At 46.8% G+C, this 27728-nt stretch overlaps 1 long non-coding RNA gene across 1 annotated transcript in view; it reads left to right on the top strand.

Annotated features, from left to right (window-relative positions):
• The window catches only part of LOC143442751 (uncharacterized), a 40912-nt gene extending 13749 nt beyond the window's left edge, over positions 1 to 27163 (top strand). The window contains exons 2-3 of the long non-coding RNA XR_013111193.1: positions 25856 to 25974; positions 27071 to 27163. This is a non-coding gene — a long non-coding RNA (uncharacterized LOC143442751). The remainder of the gene's footprint in view (positions 1 to 25855; positions 25975 to 27070) is intronic.
• Positions 27164 to 27728: the final 565 nt, after the last annotated feature.

Raw genomic sequence — 27728 nt, 5'->3', positions numbered from 1 at the left:
ATGAGAGAGAGAGAGAGAGGGAGAGAGACAGAGAGAGAGAGAGAGAGAGAGAGAGAGAGAGAGAGAGAGAGAGACTAAACTTGGATTTACATGAGTTACATGACTACACTCATTTTTGTTCATTGAATGTTTCTGGGGTGTCTGTATCAGACACTGGGCTGATTATTGCTGGAGACAGAGGACAGAAGATGCCCCTAGCGGCTGCTCCCGTGGGGTTTGTGATCCATGACAGAATACGGTAATGAAGCCTAAGGGAGGAGGGACAGTAGACAAGAGCTCATGTCAGGCTGGGGTGAGGCACCCCACCTGCAGTCAGTGAGGTCTGCAGAGCACAGAGCAACTGGAAGAAAAGCTTTCGCATCTGGAAGTCTAAGAAGAAGTGGCTTAGATACCCCTGGTGCAGCGAGCAGCGAGGATCTGCTTTTAAGTAAAAAGATGAAAAAAAGCCGGAGCGTGTGCCTTGGTGGCTTCTGATAGTCCGAGGCCAAACGTGTGCAGAGATTATGATTGGCTTCCTTGCTATTAGTAGAGACAGAAGAAACAGCGGGAGAAGAGAGCCACGCTGCTGGGCTCTCAACAGATGGTGTAGTGTGTTGTCCTGGAGAGGAGAGCATCTAAAACCTGCTGTGGCGCGCCCTCTGCTGGACCAAGGCCGTTCTGCACTCAGCGGAGTCTGTAAAGCTAGATTGGACAGCGACATGAAGAAAGCTCAACTCCAAACAGCATCGTCATGTTATCCCTGCTGGTTCCTCTTAAAAACAAAATCAAACTTCCCAAAGGCTTAAGTCTACATAGACAGATCCAGTATCTCGCTCCCCTCACCACCTGCAACTTCCCTACCGTCCAAGAACCCAAAACTTATAAGGAATGAGTGATGGGTTAAAACTCCGCACTGTATTGGCCAAAATCATGATCTCTTTTATGCCTCAATTCCAGTATTGGACCCGCTCTTTGGAAAAATACAGAACCAACTGGTTGGAGGAGCAGTCGGTAGTGCTTATGGACATTCGCAAAGCTCTGGGCCCCATCCCCAACACTGAAAACAAGAGAATCTTTGTGATAGTTCATGGACTGTGTATAGTGCTGGGCTTGGAACTTGGGGACTCATGAGGCAAATGTTCTAAGGCTAAGCCATAGCCAAGCCCAGTCATCTTTCCTTGATTTATTATTTTGGGTGTTGGAGATGGAACCCAGGGCCTCCAGCATGCTGAGAGTTGCTGTATTGCTGAGCTAGACCTCGGCCCCTTTCACCTCCATTTTCTGCAGTAATGAGAAACAGATAATGATGCAAGCAGCTGCAGCAGCAAGGTCCGTATCTTGCTTATTGGCATCTCTGTTCACAGGATTTTTTAAAAAAGGCTTTAACGCCCCCCACTAATCTCTTCCTAACAGTGATAATTATAAATCCCAAACAAAAACCCAGAGGCATGTGTGCCTCTCTCAGGCTTTTCATTTTAATAGATCCACTAATTAAAAGGTATAATTTAACAAATAATGACCTAATCATCTCACTCTGAAATCAGACGGAAACCCACTACTAAAATGTTGGACTAGATAGCGATAATGGATCCAGGCTCAATTCGGACCCCTGCTGGGTCCAGCCTGGCCCTCTTCCAGCTGCCTTTGATTAGCTGCAATGGTTTTCCAAGCCATTTAGAGCAAACTCACTATAGAGAGGATAAGTGAGCAATTTAAGGGGCTAAGTGGTTTTTTGGACTCACTCCCACTGCTGACAGCACAAGACAGAATGCTCACCCCTTCCTCACCCTTAGTCACCGGCACTTGGTCAATTCCATTTTCTCCTCTTCCTTCTCTGCCCTCTGCAGGGAGATCATTGCTTGAAAAGTAAGAAGCAGGAAGGAGTTGTGGTGAGGAAAACTTGCCACAAAACTAAGTGATGCCCCTCGTATCCAGCATCCTAAGTGGTTAATAAAATAATAAGTCAGGAAGGCAAGCTTGCTTCCCACCCACCCCACACCCTCCCTTAGCTGGGAATAGGGCATCTGTGCCAGGTTAAAAATAGCCTTGTGTTCTGGAACCTCCCCCGCTGCCCGAGCTCACGCCAGTCTCCTGTGCCACCCAGTGCCCAGCAGGAACTCATTCTGCATGGCAGGAGAGCCTCAAAGGCTGGCCCATTTCTGGAGTCCTAAGAAGGAGACTGGGGACTCTGAAGGTAGCAGGAAGTGGCAAAGGCTCCCTCATGGGGCTGAGGCAAGAACTGCAGGTGAGACCCAGTAGGATACAAGGCTTTGGGAGTGTGCAGGCTCAGGGAGGCAGTTTCCAAGTCTTACACTGTTGTTCTGGTTTCCTGTCTGTTCCCGTGATAAAACTCTCTGACCAAAAGCATCCTAAGGGCTTATTTCATCTTACACATCCAGGTCACAAGTCCTTTGTTGAGGGAAGGCAAGGTAGGAACCTGAAGTGGGGACTGTTTGCTAGTCCATAAACTACTACCTCTGACAAGAATATGAACTCAAGCCGGGCGGTGGTGGTGCATGCCTTTAATCCCAGCACTTGGGAGGCAGAGGCAGGCAGATTTCTGAGTTCGAGGCCAGCCTGGTCTACAGAGTGTGTTCCAGGACAGCCAGGGCTATACAGAGAAACCCTGTCTCGAAAAACCAAAAAAAAAAAAAAAAAAAAAAAAAAAAAAAAAAAAAAGAATATGAACTCATAGCCCAAGAAAGTACAGCAGGAGCCATGGCAGATGCTGCTTTCTGATTGGCCGACTTGCAGGCTCATGCCTAGTTAGCTTTTTTATATAAGACCACCTGCCCAGGGATGATGCAGTCCACAATGGGCTGGGTCCTCCTGCATCGATCAATAATAAAACTTTCTCCCACAATCAGATCTAGACAGTTCCTCAGTTGAGGCTTTCCTCTTAAATGACTCTGTGTCAAGTCATGACTGTGTCAAGATGACAGTGGAAGCCAACTAGGACAGTTGTATTCCTATCCCCAGGATCACAGCTTAAATGGTCACCTCCATCCGTACATGGGGTTCAAGAAGGACACTAGCCTATTGGGTGGCGGACCACACCTTTAATCCTAGCACTCCTGACACAGAAGCAGGTTGGTGGATCTCAGTCAGAGTAGTTTCTGAGGGGACGGGGACAGTCTTGATTCGCTCTGTTGTGAGTCTGTTTTGCTGCTGTGAACATAGTGGTCCTGAGACCCAGGCCTGTGTTAGATTTTCATCATTGTAATGAAATACCTGAAGCAGGCTTGCTTTATAAAGAAAAGAGGTTTATGGGGCTGGGGAGCTGGCTCAGTGATGAAGAGCATTGGTTGATCTTAGAGAGGACCTGAGTTTTAGTTCCCAGGACATACAATAGGAGGCTCACAGCTCCTGTAACCCCACCTCCAGGGAATCTGATGTCTTCCTTTGGCCTCCAGGGGCGTCAGCACACCTGTGGCACACATCCACACAGATACACACATGTGCACATAAATACAAGTTGAATTTAAAAATAGAAAAAAAGAAGTTTAGAGGTCTAACAATGCTGACACATTGGGAGTGAGCAGGCTCAGGAGATGGAGGCCAGTGTAGGGCTGCATGAGTCTCTCTCTGTCTCTGCCTTGAAAAACAATCAAAAATAGGGCTGGTGAGATGGCTTCATGGTTTAAAAAAAAATGCTTGCCTCTTGTGGTGGTTTCAATATGCTTGGCCCAGGAAGTGGCACTATTGGGAGGTGTGGCCTTGTGGGAGGAGGTGTGTCGCTGTGTGGCAGGACTTTGAGGTAATACACGTGCTCAGGCTCTGCCCAGTGTGAGGCACAGTGGTCCTCTCCTGGGTGCCTTCAGATCAAGATGTAGAATACTCAGCTCTTTCCCAGCATTGAGTCAGCCTGCATGCCGCCATGCTTCCTGCTATGATGATAGGAGACTAAAACCTCTGATCTGTAAGCCCCAATTAAATAAGTGCTGCCTTGGTCATGGTGTCTCTTCACAGCAATGGAACTATGGAAGGCACACGTCTTGGATCCCTGAACTCCTCTCTAGATAGGGAGTGACAAGAGAATCACCTGGAAGCTCTCAGGCCAGCTGTGCTGCAGTAAACAGCAAACCCACAGAAATAAGAGACCAGATCCTGCCTCCAGCCATCAAGGTGGGAGCGGAGAACCCTCAAGGAAGCAGGGAATGGGAAATGGGATAGGGGATTTCTGGAGGGGAAACCCAGAAAGAGGATAACATTTGAAATGTAAATAAAGAGAATATCCAATAAAAGAAAAAAAGAAATAAAAAAAAAGAATATTCTGGCTCACGCAGTTGAACAGTGGATGGCATGCAGTGTAGCTTTAGGGATGGTTTGGGCTAGTCCTCATGTCATGTGACTCAAATATATTTCCAGGCACTCTTGGTGCTAGTTAGCTCTGTTCTCTGCTCTCTGTGATCAGCAGGGATGTTCCTTCAGGCCACTTCAACACAAGATGGGAGTGGAGCACTAGTTAGATCCTCTATGGGACTCAGAGAAGCCACACCCAGCAGTGGCTCCTCCTGAAGGCTGCCACACCTCTCCCTGCCACGCCTGTCTCTTGGGCTTCCAGCTTCTCCCCACATCAGTGGTGTTGGGCATTGGTGTTGGAGACCGCATAGCCCTGGGCTATTGGTGACCGCATTGGAGACCGCATAGCCCTGGGCCCTGGGCACCCATGGCTTTACTAGAGAAGATGTTGCGGTTTCTCCCACGTGCCATGCGCCTCCAGGCAGTCAATGCCGTCCTCTAGAGGCTGGCACCACAGATTGTACCTGTAGGCTAAGAGAGCATTTGCCAGGACTTCAAACCCCACCAGAGATCCCAAACCAAACCCAAGATACAAACCCATAAGCCTGCAATTCCAGAACTTGGGAAACTAGGAGGATTGCCACAAGTTCAAAGCCAGTCTAGGGTACAGAGTGAGTTCTCAAACTACTGGGCTAAAGAAACCCAGAGAAGATCTTGAGAAAAGACAGAAAAAGAGAAAAAGGAGAGCTTGTACAAGAGTTGGTCTTCAACCTCTCCATGATTGTTAACCCTACTTCCTTCCATCTTGGGACCATTAATTAGGTTATTTTTGCTTATTTCCTTTGGTCCCTGGGCCTTAAATAGGCTGACTAACTTTGTGAAACAACAGATAGATAATCTAATAGCAAAATCTATTCAGATACATTATCGTAAGTTAGCTATGGAGGACCATGAGACTCTAGATGAGGATGTTACTCTATCCAGGGTGTTTCCAAATCCCATCTCCACCAAACCTAAAAGAGGGGACTTCCGCCCCTAGACCAAGCAGAGAGGGGTCACCCAGAACCCCCTCTGTCTGGTGATCTGAATTCTTGCTTAGGCTGCGAGGCTAAGCACTGCAAGGGAATATAAATAAAAGTTAAAAATATGTTTCTGGGTTCCCTGAGGGACAAGCCTGACTGCATAGGGGTTGATGTCAAAAGTATCCCCTTTCCAGGAAAAAGACATCGGGACGGGTATGGCCCTCATGCCTCACTGGACAACGACAGGAGGACTGGAGCAATTACAAGGTTCCCTTTAATTAATGGAGGTCAGACCTCTATCCCCGCCTTGGCAAGATTAGAATCGCCACAGCCCTTCTATACTTGGAGAAGGGAGATGTCAGGGGCCGCCCTGCTTATACACTGAAGGCCTAAAATCAGCCATAAGCCTAAAATCAGCAATAGGCCTGACATACATGCCTGCTAACACAAAGTCTTGGGTCTCTATGGAAAAACACTGAAACAGATGTCTATAAACTATTGTAAACAGGCAGCTTTTGTGGAAATCTACCAGCCTGAGTAGTCATAGACCTTGTAAATAGGCAGCCTTGGTGGATAGTACCAACTTAGATAAGGACAAGTGAATCATAGGCAGAGTCATAGTGACCTGACCCCTGAACCAGCTGATACCCTGTTCTGAAAGATATCTGTACTCCCCCTGAACACCTATGCTCTTGTGTCATCCCCTTCCCCACATCCTGCATTTTTGTGTTTATAACCCCTGTGTTAAAAAGTAAAAATTATGATTTGATAATAATAATAATAATAATAAAAAAAACCCAAACCCCAAACTTTCCCTCTTAGCCACCACTAGTCTTTCTCTCTGGGTAGCAATTTTTCCTGCTCCCCCACCCCCTTTTTAAAGATAGGCTCTCACTGTTTAGCCTGGCTGGCCTGGAACTCAATGTGTAGAACAGATTGGCCTCACATTCACAGAGATCTGCCTGCCTCTGCCTCCTCAAAGATGAAATTACAAGTATGTGCCAGCTTTTTTTGTTTTGTTTTGTTTTGTTTTTTGTTTTTCAAGACAGGGTTTCTCTGTATAGCCCTGGCTGTCCTGGAACTCACTCTGTAGACCAGGCTGGCCTCTAACTCAGAAATCCACCTGCCTCTGCCTCCCAAGTGCTGGGATTAAAGGCATGCGCCACCACTGCCGGCTATGTGCCAGTTTTATTAAATAGGTTCTGGCAGTTAAAGTCAAGTCCTCTCTGGCACAGCAAGCACGTCAGTGACTGAGCCCCAGCCACCTCCAGATTAAAGGTATGCACCACTATGCCTGGCCCAGCTTTTTTTTTTTCTAAAATAATCATAATCTCTCTATGTAGTCCAGGTTGGCCCTGATCTGGAAATCCTGTCTTAGCCTCCTGAATGTCCAGGATTAGAGGCATGTATCACCATGGGCTTTCTTTTTTAATATTTTTTAAAAGATATATTTATTTATTTATTTTATGTATATGAGTACACTGTCTCTGTCTTCAGACACACTAGAAGAGAGCATCGGGTCCCATTACAACAGATGGTTGTGAGCCACCATGTGGTTGCTGGGAATTGAACTCAGGACCTCTGGAAGAACAGTGAGTGCTCTTAATCACTGAGCCATCTCTCCAGCCCTACCACTGGCTTTTCTTTCTTTTCTGAGTTCTTTCTTCTTGTTCTCTCTCTCTCTCTCTCTCTCTCTCTCTCTCTCTCTCTCTCTTTCTCTCTCTCTCTCTCCATTTATTTATTTAGTTTATGTATGTGAGTACACTGTTGCTGTCTTTAGACTCACCAGAAGAGGGCATCAGATCCCATCACAGATGGTTGTGAGCCACCATGTGGTTGCTTGGAATTGAACTCAGGACCTCTGGAGCAGTGAGTGCTCTTAACCACTGAGCCATTCTCTCCAGCCCCCCTTCTTTTTCTCTTTTCGTCCTTTAGCCCTACTCTCTGCCCCTCCTTTTTCCCCTCCTCCTTCCTTAGAAAGTTTTGCTGTGTTGCCCAGGCTCCTACTTCTGGGCTCACATGCTCTGCCACCTCAGCCTCCTGAGTGCTGGGGCCACAGGCATGTCCTCTGCTGTCAGGGACTTTTCTGGTGCAGTATTGATGTATTTGACAGTATATCAGTTATGCCATAATTTCATGGGAATGGAGGAAAGTTTCTAATTATTTGTAGGCTGTATGTGTGTGAGGGTGTGTGTGTGTAGTGTAGGTGTATAGTGTGTATGTGGCTGTATGTGTATGTGTGTAGTGTGGGTGCAGCTGTATGTGTGTGTAGTGTGGGTGCAGCTGTATGTGTGTATGTGGTGTGGCTGTGTGTGTAGTGTGGGTGTGGGTATGTGTGTGTGTAGTGCGGGTGTAGTGTGGGTGCAGCTGTATGTGTGTGTGTGCAGTGTGGGTGTGGGTGCAGCTGTGTGTGTGTAGTGTGGGTGTGGCTGTATGTGTGTGCAAGTACAAGTGGATGGCAGGACAACCTCCTGTACTGGTTGTCTGGGAGCTGCCCACACTGCTTTCTTCAGACTGTCCTCACTGGCCTAAAACTTATTGAGTAGGCTAGATGAGGGGCCAGTGAGCCCAGGCCCATTACTGCCTTCCCAGTGTGGAGACTACAGCCTAATGGCCATGGGCCTGCTTCAGTACGTGACCCTAAGATGGCACAGCAAGCACTTTAATAACTGAGCCATTTCCTCCTCCCTGTTTATTTGCATACTGAAACAGTCATTGTGGAGGATAGATTTCTCCCTCTCTTCTTCCTCTCTCTCTCTCTCTCTCTCCTCTCTCACACATGCACGCATGTACACACACATCTGTGTGCTATATGAAAGTGTGTATATGCATGCACAGTGTGTGTGCACATGTTTATGCACAGAGGAGGATGTCAGCTGCTCTGCCCTGTCTCTCTCTGCCTTATTCTCGAGACTGGGTCTCACTGACCATGGAGCTAGGCTGCTACTTTACAAGCCCCAGCAATCCTTCTGTCTCAGTGACAACCACCTACACACACACACACACACACACACACACACACACACACACACAGACAGGAGGGGGCTGAGGACATAGCTTACCAGCATGAGAAACTGAGCTCAAGTTTCCTGTGATGTGTGTGTGTCTGTGTGTGGCAGAGAGAGAGAGAGAGAGAGAGAGAGAGAGAGAGAGAAACAGAGAGAGAGAGAAACAGAGAGAAGTCAGAGAGAAACAGAGAGTGTTACAGAGAGTGAATGAGCGATACAGAGATTTTGCTATGTAACCCAGGCTCAGAATTTTTCTCCTGCTTTAGCGTCTGAAGTGCTGGGCTTACAGTCATGCACCAGGACACCACCTGGCTTTATTTACTCCAGGCTGGCTATGAACTTGCTGTGTAGCCAAGGATGACTTTGAACTCCTAATCCTCCTGCCTCCACCTCTCAAGTGCTGGAATCACAGGTCTGTGTCAACCAACTGTAGTGTCTATGTAATTGTTCTCTATCTCTCTGTCTCTGTCTCTGTCTGTTTCTGTGTGTGTGTGTGTGTGTGTGTGTGTGTGTGTGTGTGTGTGTGTGTACATGCATATGCCATGACACACATTTAGAATTCAAAAGACAACTTGCAGGAGTAGATCCTCTCTTTCTACCACGAGTTCCCAGATGCCAGGCTTGGCGGCAAGCACCTTTACCTGGGCACCATCTTGCTTGCTCTATAATATTTTCTTTAAAAGTATTTTTTAAAGATTCATATACTTTTGTTTTATTTATATGTTTACTTTTTAGACTTACACATATTTAAGTGTTTGCCTGCATGTATGTACCCATAATCACATGCATGCCTAGTGTACCTGGAGGTCAGAAGACGGCACTGGATCCTCTGTAACCGGAGTTAAGGATGGTCAGGACTTACCACATGGGTTCCAGGAATGAAACCCTGGTCCTCTGTGAGGGCGGCAAGTGCTCTTACCTGCTTAGCCATCTCTCTAGCCCCTTATGTTTCTTGAGTAGACTTTATGTTACAGTGGAGAGGCAGAAAAAGGATGATTTGTGGCAAAGGCAAAAAAGGCTGACAAAGTTGGTCTCCAATTGCAGAAGACAAAAGGCACACGACAACCACACAGATCACTGATGTCAGGTCACACACTTCCCCGGAAGGGCCACACTCAGGTATTGAGGTCCTTATTAGCACAAGTATTAAAATGTACTGTGTCCTGTAGATCAAAGAACACCAGGATCACCCGACAGCCCTTATTAGGCTTGCATAAGATGTCTTTGTCCAAGGATAGTCATAATAAAGTTGGGAGGAGAGCTGCATGTCTGTCTTCTTCAAATTGTTCAAGAAAAATATTTACAAAGAGCAAAAACCAGGTAGTGTGAATAGGATACAACTGTTAAAAGCGGTGCATCTGGGCAAGGGATTAGGAGAAGTCTGAGTGTCTGGGTTTCAATCCCAGCTCTGCTACATTCTGGCTAGCTCTAAACCTCTCTGTGCCTCCTTCCTCCCATCTGTAAAGTAGGGCAATGCACCTGTGCAAAGAGCCCAGCATCAGATTTAAGTCACAGTGGGAGCCTAGGACATATTGCCTACATTACTGTTACTGTTCCTGGGGAAAGAAGTTTACATAGTAACTTTTCTTTCTAGAAGCACAAAGACAAAGACAGGATGGGGCTGGGAGGGGTGGGGGGTGGGGTGGAACTTCTCACACCTCACAGAAAGGGATGAGCTCTCGTCTCACATTTTCACAGACAGTAGGGTACTTTACATACTTTTACTCAACATTATTTTGGAGATCATCGCATAATGGTGTTTATCCTGTACAGCTCTAAGAATGTTATATGTGTTTATGAATTTATTTTAATTTTATTTTAATTTTTGCTTTTTTTAAATTTAGGACTGGGTTTCCCTATACAGCCTAAACTGCTCTCGGGCACATGATCCTTCTGCCTTAACCTCCCATCTGGGATTGACGTGAAAGCTCCTTTACCCCAACCCTAATTGATGCACCTGTAGCTTTCTCTTCTTCCTCCTGCAATTTAAAGTGTGTGGTGTTTTGCCTGCTTATATGTCTGGGCACCATGCTGGTGCCTAGTCCCCAAAGGAGCCAAAAGGGTATCAGATCCCCTGGAACTGGAGCTGCAGATGGTTGTGAGCTGCCTTGTGGGTGCTGAGAATAAAAACCCAGGTCCCCTCTGGAAAAGCAGCAAGTGCTTTTAACTGCTGAGCCCCCCACCCCCCCAGCCCTACTCCTCAACCCGCTGTGATAGGGACTTGCTATTAAGCTTAGACTGGCTTTGAACTCTGTGTGTGACCCAAGGTGGTTTTGAACTTATGATTCTCCTGCTTCAGGCTCCCGAGTGCTGGGATTAGAAGAGTGCATGAGCATACATGGTTCTCAGTATTTGCCTTTTCTGTTTGCTTGGTTGTCTGCTTTTATAAGAGGTCATTTCTTGTCATGTAGCTTAGGTTCAAAATCTTCCTGCCTCAGCCTCTGGGACACTGGACCACTGGGATTACAGTTATGAGCCAACCTCACTTAGAATGATATTTAATATGCAAAACTATGCAGCAGAGGCTGAGAATGTAATGGTACAGTGCTACTAGAACACACACGCGCGCGCGCACACACACACACACATACACACAATTTAAAAATGGGCAAGAATCGGGGTTTGATTAACTGCACCACAACCAAACAGGAAGATAGCTCAGGTGGTAAAGGCACTTGCTTGAAAGCAAGATGAACTGAGTTTGATCCCTAGTATGGACATGATGGAGAGAGAACCAATTCCTGCCCATCCTCTGACCTTTACACATGCAGTGTGACATCCTCACACACACACATGCATGCACACACAATAAATAAAGATAGGTAATAAACCCCAAAACTACATCTTCCCCCTCAAAAAAAAAAGACATTTTAAACATATTGAGAAGGGGGCGCTTCTAGGAGGAATTGGAGGAGCCCCTTACCGCAGCAGCAGGAGCCAGGCGACTTGTGAGAATAAACTTGTGCTGAGAATAAACTTGTTTGCTGTAACCTCAGAGAGAGCCGCAAGCCCCAAAGCCTGTGTTTGTGCAAAGTTCCAGAGCATGACCAGCAGAGGGCGCAAGCGAGCCATCTGAATTTTCTTTTGCCTCTCCAAAGTACTCTTTCCAGAGTTCAATCTTAGGAGTAAAAGTTTTCTGAGTTACTCATGTTTCAAGGGTTAGAGACTCTGTGAATCAATTCAAATGAGAGCTCCTAAAAGAAAGAATTGATTCGTGCTTGGATGATATTTTGTGCTTCCTCCACACACCCAGGAACAGTTGACAAAGGACAACTTGTCTGTTGGGTGCAGATCCTCTGATGTAGCTCAGTCACACCAACAATCTTCTGAGTTTTAGATTTTGCTGGATGGATTCTGTCTGCTTGGCTCCGGGACAAAGCTGTCCTTCCTTCTTTCCCTCCCTCCCTCCCTCCCTCCCTCCCTTCCTCCCTCCCTCCCTTCCTTTTCTTTTTTTCCCTTTTATGCATGCAGCTTACAATCCCACCCCATCCTGACTGCTGGATTTAAAGGTGCTGGCTTGTGCCACCATGCTCCTTTGTATTCCTAGCTGATTGCAACCAGTTAACTACGGAAGTATATATTGTTGGAACATTTGTGGATAAACAAACAGACCCTGAGAATAAGTCGGGATTGGGGCTGCTAGCCTTTATGGGCTATAGACTTGGCAGAGTGGGCAGCTGGGACATGCAGGATGCTTCCTGGCCCTCTTGGGAATTATATACTTGAGTACTTCATCCAGTACATGGCTGTTTAAAATCTTCCCACTCAGATGGGTTTGGTGGTGCACAATTTTAACTCCAGGGCTACGGAGGCAGAAGTGGGTGGATCTCTGTGAGTTTGAGGCCAGCCTGGTGTGTAGAGCAAGTTCCAGGCCAACCAAGGCTATTTAGCAAGGCCCTGTTCCAAACACTCTGCCCCACCCCCACCCCCACCTCCACCCCCACCCCCAGATGCACGCCTCAATTTTTGCCCACTCATCATCTTTTTTCATCCTAGAAAATTTTATCCAAATTGTATCCAATTATGTAAAAGTATACACATCAAATGTTTGTGAAGAAAATTATTTTAAAATAATTATTTAGTATATAATTAATTTTTACATTTAATTTCTTTTAAAAATACATTTATTATTTTATGTATCTGAGTGTTTTCCATATTTGTATGTCTGTGAACCATGTTTATGTCTACTATTCACAGAGGTCAGAAGAGGGTATCAGATCCCCCTGAAACCGGAGTTGCAGACAGTTGTGAGCCACCACGTGGGTGCTGGAAATCAAATCCAGGTCTTCTGGAAGAGCATCCAGGACTCCTAACCACTGAGCCATCTCCCCAGCCCCTGCTTTTCCTTAATTAATAAACTACATACCAGGGACAGGCCAAACACCCATACATGTAAGATAAAAAATGAAGGAAAAATCTTGAAGGTAGTAAAAAGCAGAATTACATACTATGGAGATGGAAAGGCTTGTTTATTTTTATGTGTGTGCATATGTTCATGGATGTGTGTATGTGTGTGCATTTAGACCAGGGTCAAGTGGTGCACAAGTGTGTTAATGTCTCCGCCATTCCCTCTGCCCCTTGCTTATTTATTTAAGATTTAGCTTTATTTTTACTTATGTGGTGGTTTGAGCCACCTGACTTTTCTTTGTTTCTGTGTGTTTTATGTGGTGTGGTATATGTAACATGCTAAGTAAGCAGGCTGTGTGTGCTTTGTGTGGTGTGGTGTGTGCGTGTGGCACATGCCTTGTGAGTACAGGCTATATATGTGTTTTGTGGTGTGTGTGTGTGTGTGTGTGTATGTGTTGTGAGTGCAGGCTGTATGTGTGCTTTGTGTGGTGTGGTGTGTGTGTGTGTCACATGCTTTGGGAGTGTAGGCTGTATGTGTGCCTTGTGTGATGTGTGTGTATGTGTGTGTATGTGTGTGTATGCTTTGTGAGTGCAGGCTGTATGTGTGCTTTGTGTGATGTGTGTGTATGTGTGTGTATGCTTTGTGAGTGCAGGCTGTATGTGTGCTTTGTGTGATGTGTGTGTATGTGTGTGTCACATGCTTTGTGAGTGCAGGCTGTATGTGTGCTTTGTATGGTGTGGTGTGTGTGTCACATGCTTTGTGAGTGCAGGCTGTATGTGTGCTTTGTGTGGGGTGGTGTGTGTGTGTCACATGCTTTGTGAGTGCAGGCTGTGTGTGTGTGTGTGTGTCACACAGTATGTGAGTTTGCAGCTGCACATGCTATGCATGCGCGTGTGGAAACAGGAGCAGAATGTCAGGTGTCTTTCTCTATTGCCCTCTTCAACCCCACTGTCTTGAGACAGGCTCTCTCCCTGAACTGGAGGCTCACCATTTTGTCTAAGTACCTGGCTATGAGCATTGCAAAACCACTTGCCTCTGCCTTGTCGATTTTGGGATTGTAGGCATGCATAGCCACACACAGACCTTCTTTCTTATCTGCACTTATTTAATATGTGTGTGGTGGGGGGTGCACATATACACCCCATGTGCACATGTGGAAGTCAGAGGACAGTTTGGGGAACGGGTTCTCTACCTTATGGGTCCCTGGGATTGAACTCAGATGGCTGAGCTAGGGAGCAAGTGCTCTTTCCTGAAGTGCCCCATCCCCATACACACCTGGGGGGGATTGAACACCGGTCCTGATACCTAGAGAGCAAGCACTTACCCCAAGATGGTTTTATTGTTCTAATTGTTCAAATGAGGAATCAGGGTCAGAGAGGTTAAATCAATTGCCTGAGGTGAAATCTGAGTCAGAAATCCACTCAAAGATGGCCAGGTGTGGTGCATGCCTATAATCTCAGCTCTCTGGAGACAGGACCGGATGGAGCTCTACAAGTTCAAGGCCAGCCAGGGCAACATTGTGAGTTCCCCTCTAAAATTAATGAACAAAGAAACAACCCATTGGGAGCAGGAGGGGAGGCTGAGTGGCTGTGAGCACTCAGCTGCTCTTCCAGAGTTCAGTTCCCTGCACTCCCATGGCGACTCTCATTAAGTCAGTAACTCTGGTTTTGGGAGAACTGATGCTCTCTTTTGGATTCCACAGATACCAGGTAGCCAGGTGATGATCAGATATACACGCAGGGAAACAGCCACACACACAAAGTGAAATTAAAAGATAAATCGGTTGGGAAGCATTTCTTTCTTGTACTGAAGGTAAACAAGGATCGTCCCCATTCCTTCCAGCATGGCTGCCTAGTAGGTTAAGAGGGTTTCTGGACCTCTGCTGCACCCAACAGCCCGGCTCCTTCAGAAGCTGGTGCATTGCACAGACAGAGGTGAGTGCTTCATAGCCTACCAAAGTGTGGCTTCTGGGCGTGTTCCTAGAAGAAAGAGATCTGGTTACACCTGCTTAGGTGGCTTCTTGTCTTCTTTCTGCAGCCCATGTCCCGGGCCTCAGGCCCTTTATTCCCAGGAGTTCCCACGAATTGTGTCCTTCAATGTATTCTGTCTTATCAGTAACCTCAGGTCTCTTCCAACCTCACCCCAAATCACTCAGACAACTGCTCACTTTAAGCCGTGCGACCACTGGAAGTTGTTGCCACTTCCATGAAATGGTATAAGAACACCAGAAGGCTGGGCTTTGTGGTGCACCCCTATAATCCCAGCATTTAGCAGCTGAGGCAGGAGGATCAGAGTTTTAAGATTAGCTGCAGCTATATGATGACTTTGAGGCCAGCCTGGGTTATAAGAGACCCTGTCGGGCTGGAGAGATGGCTCAGTGGTTAAGAGCGCTAACTGCACTTCCAGAAGTCCTGAGTTCAAATCCCAGCAACCACATGGTGGCTCACAACCATCTGTATTGAGATCTGATGCCCTCTTCTGGTGTGTCTGAAGACAGCTACAGTGTACTCATATATAATAAACAAATAAATCTTAAAAAAAAAAAAAAAGCTGGGCGGTGGTGGCACACGCCTTTAATCCTAGCACTTGGGAGGCAGAGGCAGGCGGATTTCTGAGTTCGAGGCCAGCCTGGTCTACAGAGTGAGTTCCAGGACAGCAAGGACTACACAGAGAAGCCCTGTCTCGAAAAAACAAACAAACGAACAAACAAACAAAAGAGAGAGAGAGAGAGAGAGAGAGAGAGAGAGAGAGAGACCCTGTCTCTAAACACAAAATAAACAAAAAGTACAACAGGCATTTAGGACTCAAATCTAAATGAGCTGCTGCAGGGCCTGGAGGTTGTCCTCTTTTGTTCCCTTCCCTGAACTACCCCAAGCTGGTGTCTATCCTAGCCTGGGTCCTTGCATTTGTGAGCATGATGAAGCAGAATTTGGAGGGAGACTGACCCTTCAGAGACTACTGAGCTTTGTAGTCAAGGCAACCATAGGAATGTTTAATATTTCATCTGAAAATGATGATATATCTTATGATATAAAGGTGATCTATCTAAGGGCACAGCCGGATGTCCTATAGAATCACCAAGCAGGAGGATGCTGCCCCCGGAGCCGGGAGCTGGAGGTTTGCGAGCCTTTACCCCTTCCACAAGCCCACTTGGTGCGGAACACCTACGTGGGTCACCAAGTGTCCTCCTGCACCGAGCTCCCCAGCTCCGCACACTTCCACCTCGTTCCAGCTTTGGTTCTTAGCTCGTAAATCTCCTTCACACAGACTGCCATAAATCAGAGGCCTGAGGAGGGACCCCCCAGCTCCCAGCCCGTCCCTCCCCCTGGAGGGGCGGAGTGCAGGAAGCCCCTGGGACAGGGTGGGCTCAGCCTGCCTTCGTGGTCCCATAATTACAGGCCTGTGGGGCCTGATTTATGATGCAAGCAAAGGCACAGGCCTGCTTGTCTGGGAGAGCCTGGGGAGACGGGAGCCAGAGGCCTGAGAGGCTTCCAAATTCCAGGGCCTTGTTGAAATGACAACTCTGAGAGTAATAAGCTGTAATGTGTTTATATATGAAGCAAAATTAACCAAGGACAATGGGTAACTTTCTGCCAACACTGTTTTAACTCCTTTATCAAATAGGAGTCTTACACATATTACCTCCTGAACAGCCTGGAAGTTTGTCCTGGTGAATGTTGAAGTCACCTGACTGGTTGGGTTAGCTGTGACTCATGAAGGACTCATACTCCTGACCACCTGTCCCTGAATTTTGAGCTTTTTGGACCAGATTTTCCTGTCTCTTTGCTTCCTTTTCCTTCACGGACATCCTCCAGTCAGGGGCTGAGCGCCCTTGGGCAAATGCTGGCTTACCTGCTGCACAGGAGGCTAGGATCAAATTTAGGGGAAGTGTTTAAAATGTTCCTTGTTTAGGGAATTGGGGGAGGAGGCGTTTCTGTGATAGCTAAGTCTCCAGTCTCAGTGTTTCCAGCTGGGAATTTCTTTCAGGCATCAAGAAGTTGGGACTTCACAGTCTGGTAGCTCTGTCATTTCTAGCCTGTGGCTCCTGCTGCTGGCTGGGGTGGCATGGCTGGTGTCTTTGAATGGGAAGGAGCTGGAGGGAAGGAAGCTAGCATATGTGTGGAGGGTAGCAGATGGGGAGAGGGGAAGGGGGGAGGGAGAGAGTTGGGGGGGGGCTCATTGATTCTGCACACACTAGATATGCCAGTCAACTGCAGGGAAGGCTTTGAAATGACAGCTGGATTTGTCATCTCTTGCCAAACCTATGGGTTTAAAGCAAGTCCAGCATGGTGGGGCACAGCTGTAATCTCCACACTTTGAGGCTGAGGAAGGAGGTTTAAACAAAACCCCACTTTTACAAACAAAAAGCAACAAGGGGCCCAGGAGATGGCTCAATGGTTCAGAGCACTGGCTCGTCTTGAGGACAGAGGACCTGGGTTTAATTCCCAACATCCTCAGGGTGGCTAACAGTGGTCTGTAACAACTCTAGTTCCAAGGGATCCAATGTCTTCTTCTTGCCTTTCTCGGCACTACTCATGTGGTGCACAGAAACACATACTCTCAAACACCCATGCACATAGAATAAAACTAAGTAAATCTTGTTTTTAAAAAATCACATTAGTTCATACTCTCTATGGGCCAAAATTTTAGGGGGAGGGTAAATGCTGGGTTATTCTCTTTGGTGCATGGTGGAGTATGCATGTGAACTCTAGAATTTCTGTGGCTTTTTCTCAACACAAGAGAAGTCATCTTGAGAAAGAAAGACACATAGGAATGGCTTTAAAGAGAAACCCCAGTTGAGTGAGAGGGCTCAACAGGGCTTGCTGCCAAATCTGATGACCTGAGTTCAGTCCCTGCAACCCCCCCAGTGGAAGGAGAAAACCAGTCCCCACTAGCTGCCCTATGAGACACGTATGCACACTAAGCAAGTAACATTTTATCTTTATTTTTTTAAATCACACAATAAATAGGGCTGGAGAGATGGCTTAAAGATTAACAGCACTGTCTGCTCTTCCAGAGGTTCTGAGTTCAATTTCCAGCAACTGCACAGTGACTCATTACTCATATTAAGATCTTGTGCCCGCTTCTGGTTAGCAATTTTTATTTTTTGAAAGTTCTTTACAAAGGCCAGCCTGGTCTACAGAGTGAGTTCCAGGACAGCCAGGGCTATACAGATAGGCTATACCCTGTCTCGAAAAAACAAAACAAAAAACAAAACAAAGAAAGTTCTTTACAACGAAGTTTTCATTATAGATGTATTTTATGTGTATAGTTGTTTTTCTTGCATGCATATCTATGTATTGCAAGCATACAGTGCCCTCAGAGACCTGAAGAGGATGCCAGCTCATCTGGAACTGGTGATTGTGAGGTACCATATGGATGCTGGGAACTGAGCCTCTGGTCCTCTGGAAGGAGAGTCAGTGTTCCTAACTGTTGAGTCATCTCTCCATCCTGAAGTTTAAATTACATATATATCATATATATTAATATATCATATATTATAAATATATATAAGTATTAACTGTGAATATATATTCTTGGCCCTTTAACATTATATATATAATATATTATATATAATATATTATAAATAATATTTTATATATATATATATAATGTTAAAGGGCCAAGAATTGTCCAAAGACAATTCTGAAGAACAAAGCTGGCCAGCTGGACCTACACACACACATGGGTGGTGGCTTGGAGAGTTGTAGCACTGGACACCTTTGGAGACAGATTGAACTAGACATCAAATAGAGCTGAAAGATTAATACCTGGTTTCCAGGAACATTCATGATGGCCTGAGTCACTCCTCCCCGTGCTCATCTGGGGACATCTACAAGTACTGGAATCTTATCTTTGCTCTCTCGACTTTAACCCTAGGAGTGAGCATCAGCCATTGACAGACCTCAGGAGGGCAAAGGTCACCATCTTTGAGCCTAAGCCTGGCTCTCAGCTTAAGCCCTGTTTTTTCTCTCCATGGAAACAGAATCCTTTTGAGAGGGTTCCTGTCCTTCATTTACCCTGGCTAGAACTGCAGCTGCTTCTCCCAGGAGACAGAGCCCTCCTTCCTCTCCATGACAGCTCCCCCAGACCTGACATTCCTGCCTTACTCCCCACTTACTAGGACAGGTCTGGAAATTGGACACCAGCTGAGCACAGAGGCCTCTTTGTCATTTTCTTAATGAGGAGCCAATGGCTCTGTCATTAGTGGGTGGAGCCAATGGCTCTGTCATTAGTGGGTGGAGCCAATGGCTCTGTCTTTAGTGGGTGGAGCCAATGGCTCTATCATTAGTGGGTGGATGGGGTGAGGAGTGCTGGGCTGGGAGGGCAGGGGCTGCTTCTGGTCAAGTGGGTGATTTACAGCCTGTCAGGGAGGGAGAAACTCAGGAGGAGGAAGAGTCTGTGTCCCTGAATGCCTCTGGGAGGGGACTCAGCGCTCCATTAGAATTATTTAATTCTAATTAGAAATCTGATGAGGCAGTACTGTCACATTTGCCCATCTGACAGACAAGGAAACAGAAGCCTGAGGTAGATAAACATCTTGTCCAAGGCTGTAGAACTAAAAATGAGTCTGAATCCAGACCAAATCAGGACCTGGCTGGGGGTGGAGGCTTAGAGCTGAATGAAGGGAAGACTAACTCACGCCATGGTTGGAGACCACTGAGCCTGAGAAGCAGTGGATGGAGGCTTGGGAGGCAGGGGTGCACTGAAGGGTGATGCTGTATTGTCTGGAAATGGGAGTGGTAGCCAGAACCGAATGTGGACATGAAGTTGGCACTCCCGGAATGCTGGCATCTAATCCATTGGCAAGAGGACAATAAAACTATATTTTTAAAGATGTATTTATTTTATGTATGTGAGTACACCGGCACTGTCTTCAGACACACCAGAAGAGGGCATCTGATCCCATTACAGATGGTTGTGAGCCACCATGTGGTTGCTGGGAGTTGAACTCAGGACCTCTGGAAGAGCAGTCAGTGCTCTTAACCACTGAGCCGTCTCTCCAGCCCAGAACTAACTATTTTGCTGAATATTTACTTATGTGTGCTTTTTGTGTGTATGAGTGTTTTGCCTGCATACATGTCTGTATACCATGTGTGTGCCTGGTGCTCTTGGAGGCCAGAAGAAGGGCATAGGATGTCCCTGGGGCTAAAATTACAGATGGTTGTCACCAGCCATGTGAGTGCTGGGAACTGAACTCTTGTCCTCTGGAAGAGCAGCGTTGTCAACTCTAGAAAGTCTGTCATATTTACTATGATGTCACCCAGCTGCCCAGGAAAAGATGCCCACGTCCCTACTCCAAAGATCTGATTGCTACAACTTCTTCAAAAGCCGGGAGCCCCCAGGTTTGTTTGACTGGTTGGTTTGGTTTTTATCAGGCATAATTTCTCTGTAACAGCCCTGACTGTATGTGCCACCCCGCCTGGTATGAGCCTCCAGTTTTGAAGGACAGTATGGAGATAAGGCCTCTCTTCTGTCACCACCACGTCCCAGATCTATTTTCTCAGCAGATACCAACTCCAATGCCCTGTCTCCATCCCTGCCTCGCTTAGACACCCCTGCCTCCTGGATCCTTACTTTTTTTTTTTTTTTTTGGTTTCTCGAGACAGGGTTTCTCTGTGTAGCCCTGGCTGTCCTGGAACTCACTCTGTAGACCAGGCTGGCCTTGAACTCAGAAATCTGCCTGCCTCTGCCTCCCAAGTGCTGGGATTAGGATCCTTACTTCCTAAGAAATTTGTCTTCAACCTATTCTCTCAGGTCGAAGGTACTCAGCTATGATTCACTATCACACAGGATGCCTTGGTTTATTTATTTAGCAGGCTTTGAATATGTAGCACAAGCTGGCCTAGAACTTGAAGTGCTGCTTCAACCTCTGGAGTGCTGGGATCATGCTGTAACTCTGAGCTATACATCAGTTTAATACGATTGTAATTTGTAGCTGTCCACAGAATGAAAACTAAGGGTCATATCACCCTCTCCCTACACCCTCCCCCCACACCTCTGTGCCCAGAGATTCCCCAGCCTCAGATTATCCCTTGGCCTCTCCACTTCATGGTTTGGTAAAACCAATTAGCTGTATTCTTTTCTACACTATTGTACCATGACGTATACTGCTAGGCTGGGGTACATATTTTTCTTTTAATATTTAATGCCTTTCCACACCCTTCCAATCATGTTTTGCAATCCCTCTGTTTATCCTCGGAAATCTGGCTCCAGCTTTTTTTTTTTTTCGATCACACACACACACACACACACACACACACACACACACACGGTTACAAACCTGAGTTACTACACTAGTCTATGTAGTGCGGAGAATGGAAGCCCGGGCCTCCTGAATGCTAGGCAAACATTCAGCTGAACTAGACCCGCAGCCTTCAATACACAAGTTACTTCTTACTCGCTCTCCACGACCCCACAGGATAAGTTTTTGGTGATACCAGTCACGTCTCTAAACCGTCTGAAACAACCCCAGTAGGCATTCAGTAGTTCCTAAAAAGTCTTAAAAATTATTATTTTGTGTACGGGTGTTTGGTCTGCGTGTAGGTATGTCTATTCAATGTAGGCCAGAAGAGGGTTTAAGATCCCCTGGACCTGGAGTTACAGAGGGTTGTGAGCTAGCTTCCTTGTCTTGGGACTCGAACCCGGGTCCTGAAAATAGTTTGTCCTTTGTTGTTGGCAGTGGGAGCAGGGACAGAAGTGTAGGACAGTGGTAGAGTGCGTACTTAGTGTAGCTGGGTTCGTACTGATTTTTCCCCCTGTTGTTGAATGAAGCAGCATGAAGCAGCATGAAGCAGCAGAGCCTGGATCGTTGTCCCATACTAAGCCATGGCCCCGGTGGCAAGGCGAGGGCCCTGGTCTGGTAGGGCAGAGACACAGCGCCTTCTCGTGCCTCCCAAGTGTGGTTCTCGGTTTTCTTCCAAGGTGGGATCCTATGCTCCCCCAGGGGAGCGACGCCGGAGAAGAGCAAGAATTTCTGAAATCCAGGTCGGTCTGGGCGGTAATAGGCACCTTCGCCGGCCGCCAGCGGAACCGCCCGGCCGTAAATCACCGGCAGTGGCTCCTCCTCCGCGGCGTGAGGGAGCTACAGCTCCGGGCAGGGGCGGCTCCAGGGTCCAGCGCCGCAGGTGCTGCGGAAGCGCTTTGAAGATCCTGCGATCCGATCCGTGAGGATCCCAAAGGGCTCGCCCAGGAGCCAGTGATAAGAAAGCTTGGTCCCAGAGCTATTGATGTGCAGCTGCAGTCTCTTCTTTTCCTTTCTCTCCCCCCTCTCCCCCTCCCTTCTCCGTTCCTTTTTAAATTTGGAGACAGGCAGGGTTCTATTAAATTGCCCAGGCCGGCTGCAAGATACTCCTGTCTCAGTTTACTGGACTGCCAGATTATAGGCACAAGTCAGGTTTTTATGCAAGGTAAACTTGGTGTGGCTGTGACAAAGTCTCACTGTGTAGCCCTGGCTGACCTGAAACTTGCTATGTGGACCAAATTGATTTCAGACGTGCAGCAATCCTCCTGCCTCTGACTTCGGGGTGTTGGGATTACAGGTGTGCTTCACCACACCTGACTATGAAAGTTAAAATTCGGCCTCGGCCTCCCTTGGAGCTGGAGTCACAGGTGGTTGGGAGACACACACACACACACACACACACACACACACTCACACAGGTATATGCACACGCACACGCTGCTGAACCATCTCTCCAGCTCCTATACTCTAAACCAATCTTTTTTGAACCTTAAAACTGTTGCTGTGGAGACAGTTCTGAATACAGCAGCCGGTAGGGGCAGGGGTGGGATTAAGGTGGGTGGGTCTCTAGAAGTCTCTGCTTGATGGAATCATGGCCACCACATCTGAGAACCACAGCTACCCTTCCTTGACCCCATGTGATGGGGGCGGCTCTAAATTATTTCCGTGCAGTTGAAGTTCTTCCAAGCCTCACAGATTTGCCTTGAGTTAATGACTTTGGTTTTTGGGTTTTTTTTTTTTTTTAAGATTTATTTATTTTTATTTATATGAGTACACAGTAGCTGTCTTCAGATACACCAGAAGAGAGCATCAGATCCCATTACAGATGGTTGTGAACCACCATGTGGTTGCTGGGAATCGAACTCAGGACCTCTGGAAGAGCAGTCAGTGCTCTTAACCACTGAGCCATCTCTCCAGCCCCAAACGCCTTTATTTATGAGTATATGTGCACACAGCTCTCATACTTGGTAGACAATAGGTATTCATTGGATATGAACTTAAAGTTTGATCAGACCTATGCTGGGGTTTCTAGTTTAATGGTGATTATTATTTAAGACAAAGTCTTGCTAGGCTTCAAATGCACAATTCTCCTGTATCCACCTCCCTAGTACCGGATTACAGATGTGAGCCACCACAGCCGTCAGTCATGGTTATCTTAATAGCAGGGATTACATTATTTAGTAAACATTTCAGCAAATGTTCTATGTATTCTGCTGTGTTCTGTGTTAGAGCTGAGGCTTTAAGGGGGCCTAAAGGTGGCCCCAGCATGAATCTGGAAGTGCTCAGCTCTGAGACTCAGTCCAGGAGACCAAGGGAGGAAGATGCTGAAGCTGCTGAGGCTGGCAAGCTGCATGCCACCGTGGGGACTCAGTGGAGAAGTCTCCTAACAAAGATCCTGTAAGGATACAGACTCTGAGCTGTAGACTGATCCCTCCAGGCCACTTTGGGTTAACCTGCTGGAGCAGACGGGCTGTGGACACAGGGTGGGGACCTTTCTGCAGCTGGCCCTGGGTCTTACAGGTCATCTGTTGCATCAGGGCTGGTTACAGTTAGCTGTCTGCTGTTCCAGCCTCCTGTCCTCCGTTGCTCACACCTCCATTTCCCCTGACCCCAAGCTCCCAAATTTCCTCTGTATCAGACAACAGCTTTTTATTTTTCATACTTGGTTGAAAAAGGTTTTTTTTTTTTTTTTTAAAATTGAAACAGGATGAATAGCTCACAATAGCCTGTAATTCCAGCTCCAGAGTCATCTGGCCTCTGAGGGTACCTGCATGACGTGCACACACACACACACACACACACACTCTTAAAATGAAATCTTAGCTGGCGGTGGTGGCACATGCTCTTAATCCCAGCACTTGAGAGGCAGGGGCAGGTGGATCTATGTGAGTTTGAGGCCAAGCTGGTCTACAAAGTGAGTTCCAGGACAGCCAAGGCTACACAGAAAGACTTTGTCTCAAAAAACAAAACAATAATCAATTCTTAAAAAAATAAATAAATCAAGACAGGATCTCACTCTGTATCAAAGGCTGGCCTTGAACTCTCAATCTTCCTGCCTTGGCCTTCCTAGTGCTGAGATTGCAGGTATGTGCTTCCTGCCAGTGGGAACCACTTAGTTCCTTTACACCCGAGGCCATTTCCTAGTTGGGAATGGAATCCATGACCCTTGCACATGATAAGCAAGTGTCCTGCCACTGTGTCCCAGCCCCAGTTCTTTATTGGCTTTTATTTCAAAAGACAAATAAGTGCCAGGATTCTAATAACTACAGGTGGTCATTGGGGATTTACAGCAGGTTAAGACCTTAGTGTTGGAATAGGAGGTACATTGCAGGTCAGCTCACTGGCTTGGCATAAGTTCCTTGACTCTCAGAGTCTCAGTTTGCATTCTGTAAAATGGGTACTATAATAATAGGCCTTCCATATAAGATTGTTGTGAGGCTAAGATAATGTATGCTTAAAAGCACTTAGTCCAATACCTTGGCTACAATAAACATTTTGCAGAAGTCAGTATCAATACTATTAAGATTATAATTTTTATGATTAATTATTACTAGGCTGCATAGTGTCCACAGTGGAGTGTGAGTTCTAAAATGCTGAGTCACTGGAGGAAGGAAGGCGTCAGAAGCAATTTAAGCTTATTTCTCACCCACTGGCACCTTCCCCTCTGCTTCCTGGAAGCTCCCTGGAGATCTAGGAGGAAGGACAGCTTCACTAGGTCTTCTTCATCAGTCCTCGGTGATGGGGAGTTCAGGACTTGCCCATCTTTGGCTGTACTGAAGGTCTTGCTACATATCCAGATAAACTTCTACCAAAGGCTTGAGCCCTTTTGTACCCTCGTGGGTCTGGGACTGTACTGCTTCCAAACACTAGGGTTCAGTTAAAAGCTGTCTGTCAGCCGGGCAGTGGTGGTGCACACCTTCAATCCCAGCACTTGGGAGGCAGAGGCAGGCAGATTTCTGAGTTTGAGGCCAGCCTGGTCTACAGAGTGAGTTCCAGGTCAGCCAGGGCTACATAGAGAAACCCTGTCTCAAAAAACAAAAACAAAACAAAACAAAAAGCTGTCTGTCTCCATCTTCAAGTTCTTAATAATTTTGAACAAGGGCTCCACATTTTTATTTGGCTTCACACTTGGCCTGGCAAGGGACATAGTCCTGTCTTCTCTCTCTCTCTCTCTCTCTCTCTCTCTCTCTCTCTCTCTCTCTCTCTCTCCCTCTCTCTGGTGTGCCTGTGTATAGTATATGTGTGTGTGTGCGGGCAAGAGTGTGTACACATGTATGTGCATACAAGCAGAAGTTAGAGGGTGACACCAGGTGTGAAGGGTTAAGGACCTGAAAGTCCACATGGACTGAGACACTCAGGACAGGAAGCACTGACTTGATTCATAACACCTGTGTGCTGTTGGGCTCAAAAGAGTCCCCACAGACTACTGTCCGTCCTGTTTACCACTTTTTGTTTGTTTTGAGATAGAGTTTCTCTAGGTAGTCCTGGCTGTCCTGGAACTCTCTATGTAGACCAGGCTGGCCTTGAACTCACAGAGATTCACCTGCCTCTGCCTCCCAAATACTGGAATTAAAGGCGTGTGCACCTGTTGTGGGTGTCTACTACTTTGAGACTGCAGAACTGCTCTGTAGATAGCATCTTTCATCCAGTTCTATAAAGTCCCCAAACTCCTTGTGCCTTGTGCAAACAGTCTCTACTCCGGAGGAGAAACCGTGGTCCCGTAGCTGTTGTGATGAAAAGAACAATTCTGCTTCTGCCTGGCTGTCTGCTCTCTTTTATTTCCATATCACCTCCATCCATCCCAATTCCACTACATGTTTTTCTCAGTTGTTCTCCACCTTCTAACTTTGAGATACGATCTCTCACTGAACTCATCAGAATACCTAGGCTGGCTTACCAGTGAGCTCCCGGGGTCCACCTGTCTCCATCTAACCGCTCTGGGGTTCTACAGATGTTATGCCCAGCTTTCATGTGGGTATTGAGATCTGAATGGGTCTTCCTGTTTGTACAGCAGGCACTTTCCAGACTGAACCGTCTCACCAGCCCCCAGGCTAAACTCTCACAGAGAAGGCATCTTCTACATAAAACAAAAGAAACCGAGGCGTGCGGATGAGATGACTGATTTCCACAGTAAGGAGCTGCTGGCTGGTGTGGATGGAAGAGCATTCCCACCACTGAGCTTCCTTCAGTACCAAACTGCTCAGGTGTCCCACCCCAGAGCCAGGCTTTCTTAGAGGCTGGGTAAGGCCCTGAGTCCCAATGTCCTCCTGGATGGAAAGGGCCATGATTCAGCAGTCTCTACTGTGGCTTCAAAAGGCTAAAAGACATGACAGAGTAGCCACGGAATGTGGAAAGTGACACCAGGCACCCAATGCCCAGGCTTTGGCCTGCTCTGTCTTCCATCCTGAGATCCATCTAAACTGGCATCCTGTTGCCTGGGCATGGTGCAGGTGGTAGTGTTCAGACACTGGGAATACTGGTTTTAGCTCATTTCTTCTTTGCTTGGTTGATGAGTTTGTTTTGTAGTGCTAAGCTTGGAACCTGGGGCTTTATGGGCAGACACCCACACTGAGCTACACTCCCACCCTCTCCTGTCTCTTCTAAAGCAAGGTCTCTCTCCATAGGCAGTCCAGACCGGCCTCTAACTCATGATCTTCTCGGCTCAGCTGTCCAGAGTGCTGAGATGACAAGCATGCACTACGATGTCTAGCTTCTAGCTATTTTTTTTCTTTTTTTCTTTTCTTTTTTTTTTCTGATTTTTTAAAAAAATTTATTTATTATGTATACAGTGTTCTGCCTGCATGTATGCCCACAAGCCAGAAGAGGGCACCAGATCTCATTCTAGATGGTTGTGAGCCACCATGTGGTTGCTGGGAATTGAACTCAGGACCTTTGGAAGAAGAGCCAGTGCCCTTAACCTCTGAGCCATCTCTCCAGCCCGCTTCTAGCTATTTTTTTTTAAAAAAAATTTTTGTTCTGTTTTGGTTTTGAAGTGAGAGCTCATGTAACCCAGGCTGGCCTCAAACTATTATGTAGCTGAGGCTGGCGTCTGCCTCTACCTCCCAAGTGCTGGGATTATAGGCCTGTGCCAACATGCGGAACTTAGCTGTTTTCTATTTCACATATATTGAACGTGTTGGAGAAATCCATCCTGACGATCTTTAGGTTATTTCATAAGTAAATGCAGGCAGTTTGTTTCCCAGTGCCCTGTTCTTTTCTTCTGCAGGAAAACTCAGCTTGAAGCAGTGAGGTCATTGGTAATATGCATGTGACCTGTGTGCCCATCTTGACTGGTGCCCCAGCATTTGGAATGTGGCTGGAAACGAGGTGAATCTTAATCTGATATTGTTCCTGATAAATCATGAATGCACACCTGTCTCTAGGAATGAGTATTATTCTTTCCTTCCTTCCTTCTTTTCCCTCTCTTTCTTTCCCTTTTTTGATCTTGTCTAAAATTCCAGTCTTCAGTGACGGCAATGGGGATTCATAACCTGACCGTACTCTGTAGTGGGACAGGGCTGCCCAAAGGCCCTGGACATTAAGCTTTGCTCCCTGATGGGTACTGGGAGGGAAGCCAGAAATAAAAGTCTTCATCACTCTTTGCTTCTGACTCAGCCCAGCTCTGCTTGAAGAAGCGGGAGACAAAAAGAGTAGGAATGCTAGGCTCAGTCCAAACCCCAACTCAGAACCGAGACTAGCCTCGTGATGGTAGCTGAAAGGTTACTTGTAGCACCTGCAGAGCCGGGTGCTTCAGATCTGCTCCTCCTTTCTGGATTCTTCTGGGATGGCCATGCATTCCCTTAGTGTCAACTCTAGCTGCTCCAAGATGGAGTTCCGGTGGGAGCTCAGCAGCGGGTTGCTTTTAGTCGGTGAGACATCTCTCT

The sequence above is a fragment of the Arvicanthis niloticus genome, chromosome 6 (assembly GCF_011762505.2).
Source record: "Arvicanthis niloticus isolate mArvNil1 chromosome 6, mArvNil1.pat.X, whole genome shotgun sequence".
Lineage (NCBI taxonomy): Eukaryota > Metazoa > Chordata > Mammalia > Rodentia > Muridae > Arvicanthis > Arvicanthis niloticus.
This window is presented reverse-complemented; position numbering and strand designations above follow the sequence as displayed.